The sequence below is a fragment of the Chrysochloris asiatica genome, unplaced genomic scaffold (genome assembly GCF_000296735.1).
Source record: "Chrysochloris asiatica unplaced genomic scaffold, ChrAsi1.0 scaffold00229, whole genome shotgun sequence".
Classification (NCBI taxonomy): Eukaryota; Metazoa; Chordata; class Mammalia; order Afrosoricida; family Chrysochloridae; genus Chrysochloris; species Chrysochloris asiatica.
The window spans coordinates 5,009,957-5,013,596 of NW_006408747.1; positions in this window are offsets into that span (position 1 = coordinate 5,009,957).

The window sequence follows — 3,640 nt, forward strand, 5'->3', positions numbered from 1 at the left end:
TTTGCCAAATGTCAACCAATCCAAATATTGTAAAGCTGAAAAACCCTAAGCTTGTTTGAAAACTCTATAAAAACCCTGCAGACATGTTGGGGGGGGGGCTCCATCCCTCATCCACTGCATTGAATGAAGGTGGAGTCCGAGCTTGGGTGTGAATAACTGAGAGTTCAGGACTCCATCCCTCATCCACTGCGTCGGATGCAGGTGGGGTCTGAGCTTGAGTATGAATAACTGAGGGTTCAAGGCTCCATCCTTCATCTGCTGCGTTGGATGCAGGTGGAGTCAGAGCATGCAGTTGGGGTCAGAGCTCGAGTATGAATAATTTCAACTGGGAGTTCGAGGCTCCATCCCTCATCCTCTGCATCAGATGCAGGTGGGATCTAAACTGGAGCTTGAATAAACAACCCTCGTGCACTTGCATCAGTGTTGGCTCCTTGGTGGTCTTTGGGGACCCCGAATTCTGGGCATAACAGTAAGTCTTCAAACTCTGTAAATATTCCTTTATTTGTTTTGAGTTCTGGACCCATCCCTTAAATTTGCTTCATCCAGTATTCTGTGTTGTTGCTGGCAGGGCTTTGCACCACACATCTCACATATCCCTAATCCATCATTAAGCCCCACATAGATGTATAATTTTTAAACTAAAAGTAGGTAACAATTTATCTTTGTAACATTCAAAAATACAACTCAGGAAGGAAAAACAATAGTTCTCCTTTTTTGTGTGTTGTTGTTAAATGCCATGGAGCCAGTTTGTCTTTTAGAGACCCTGTGTAGTGTTTCCCAGGAGACACTAATGACTTTGAACCATTGTGGTTAGAAATCCAGTTCTTATCATATAGCACTATAAGAGGAAAAATTTTAATAGTGTCATTGTTGTTAAGTGCCATCAAGTTAAATCCAACTCATAACCACCTTGTACAGGATTTATGTGATTCACAGCCCATTGATTGTTAGAGCACCATACCAGAACTCCAATTTGAAATAGTAGTTAGCATTTTATTTGCATATCTTTGAGAGTCTCCTGTGGTGCTGTAGGATAAGCATTATTGCTAACTTTGCTTCAAATCCAGCCACTCCTTAGAAACTCACAAAATCACTGTGAGTCTGAATTGACTACACTGTACTTAACAAAAGCAACACTATACAATTATCATTAACACTACCCAAGATATCAGCAGTATGTTACATAACATTTGCATATGAAATAAGTTTAGAACAAATAGTGAATAAGTTCCTGCAGGGGCCTTTATAACTGAATTAAAATATTTACTGTCATAGGTAGGGTAGTATATATAAAGCTATGAAATTAAATGATTAATTTTATTTGATTTTAAACAAAATGTAAATATGTGAAAATATGGCACATATTATTATATAAAGAAAAGAGAAAAAATAATTTTGATACTTTATTTGTTTATACATGCAGATGTTATTTACACAGCCATACAGGATAGGTGAGGCTTTCTACTCCCGTAAAGACTTACACCCTCGGAAACCCTGTACAGGTTTGCTATGGGTCGGAACTGACTCAATGGCATTTAACAACAACAACAACAGGATAAGTATGGGAGTCTTATGGGTTAATGTGCTGGACTATAACATCAGTTTGAACAGCAAGGTCAGCAGTTCAAGCTCACCGGCTGCTCCTTGGAAACCCTATATAGGTTCACTATGGGTCAGAAATGACTTGTTACTAAAACGTAACAACAAACATAAAAACAAGATAGGTATGTCATAACACAGTCATCCACACCATTGATTTTAAGTTTCATTTAACCTAAGTGTTTTTTTTTTTTTTTTTTTGTATTTCAAAATATTTATATATTGTATAAGATAAATATGATCAACAGGAAGAAATTAATAGACATAATATATATTTCTTCAATAAATGAGCTTTTTAGATGGATTTTTCATGTTAAGAAATTAATATAAGTTAAAAGTATCTTTTCTTTCTTCAAATAAACTACAGTACCAGGTAAAATTTAACATCTACTACTATAAATATAAGGATCTCTGGTAGTGTAGTGGTTACGAATTGGGTTGCGAACCTTAAGGTCAGCAGTTCGAAACTACCAGCTGTTCCAGGGGAGAAAGATGAGGCTTTCTGCTCCCGTAAAGATTTGCAGCTTTGGACATCCTGTGAGTCGGAAGCAATTCCACAGCACGTAACCACCACCACTATAAATACAACACAATTAAAAGAACTTATTTACTTTATAAGACACATAATGATATTTTCTTCTTTGGAACTTTATGTAAAAGCCATAGAGGAAGAAGTACCTTGACTTAGACTTGTTGGTGTTGTTGTTAAGTGCCATCGAGTTGGTTCTCACTCATAGTGACCTTGTTTAGTGTTTCTGATGAGCAGCTGATAGATTTGAACTCCCAAACTTGTGGTTCAGAGTTCAGTGTTGATCTTATCCTTAAACACCACACCAGAAGTCCAGATATGTAGATAAGCCATTACACTTCCAATTTGATCTATATGCACAATTTTTGATTGACCTTGTGCTGAATTTCCCTTTATTTCCTCAGCAGATTGAGGATTGTTGAATTGAGAGTTGAACTCCCAGGTTTTGTAGTAGCCAGTTAATAAGTCAAAATGAAAGTAGCAGTCCAGTATTGTTTTGTTTTGTTCTGTTTTTCATTTACTGTTACAGTTTAAGCAAGAGGTGAAATTATGATTTTTGATTCAATAGGCCTGATTATCCAAATATTTCATTTTTTTCCCATGGAAAAATATTGAGTGAGAGTCAGGTAGATGAGTATAATAGATAGCATAGTAGGTATGAATTGGGCTGCTGACGTAAAGGTCAAAACTATCAGCTGTTCCATGGGAGAATAGACTTTCTATTCTTGTATAAATTACAGCCTCAGAAACCCTACACAAGGTCTTTCACTATGAGTCGGAACCAACTCTACAGCACATAACCATCATCTCCACCACCATGAACATAAGACAATGGTAGTTTTGTGGTGTGGGGAAGGGAAAGGAATAAGGCTTGTGTGTGGTCTTGTTAAGCATCTGAACTCAACTGAGATGCCCGAGGAAGGTGTCTGCAAAATGTCTCAAATAAAGAGGTCTCTAAAGAAAGGTGTGGTGCTGTGGGTTAATGTGACAGGATTGCAAAGTCGTTTAAACTGCAAGGACAGTGGATCAAGCTCACCAGCTACTCCTCAGAAACCCTATGGGTCTCAATCGATTTGACAGCACGTAACAATAATGAAGGAGAGGTATGTGAGCTAGGAATGCAGATATGGGAATGAGCATAGATGATTTGGTACGCTTGAGTCTTTGACTGTAACTCCCTTCACAGACTGTAATGCATAAATTTTGAGGTGTGAAGGGCAGCATTCCTCTCTGAGAATTGCCAAGCAAAGCCTCTGCAATTGCCTAGGATTTAGTTAAAATTATCCTAAATAAAAGAGAACTTGAATAATTAATTGTATGGGAAATAGAATTAAAACATAATGGAATTTTCCCCAGGAACTTTTTGAAGCCCTCTTTAAAGTTTTTTAGTAAAAAAATAGAGTCTACTTTTTAACTATATATTGAAGAAAAAAGAATAAAAAAAGCTATTTCTCAACGGAAATTTTGGTCTTGGATAACATTTGAAACATTATTTAAAAACCTTTCAGCATC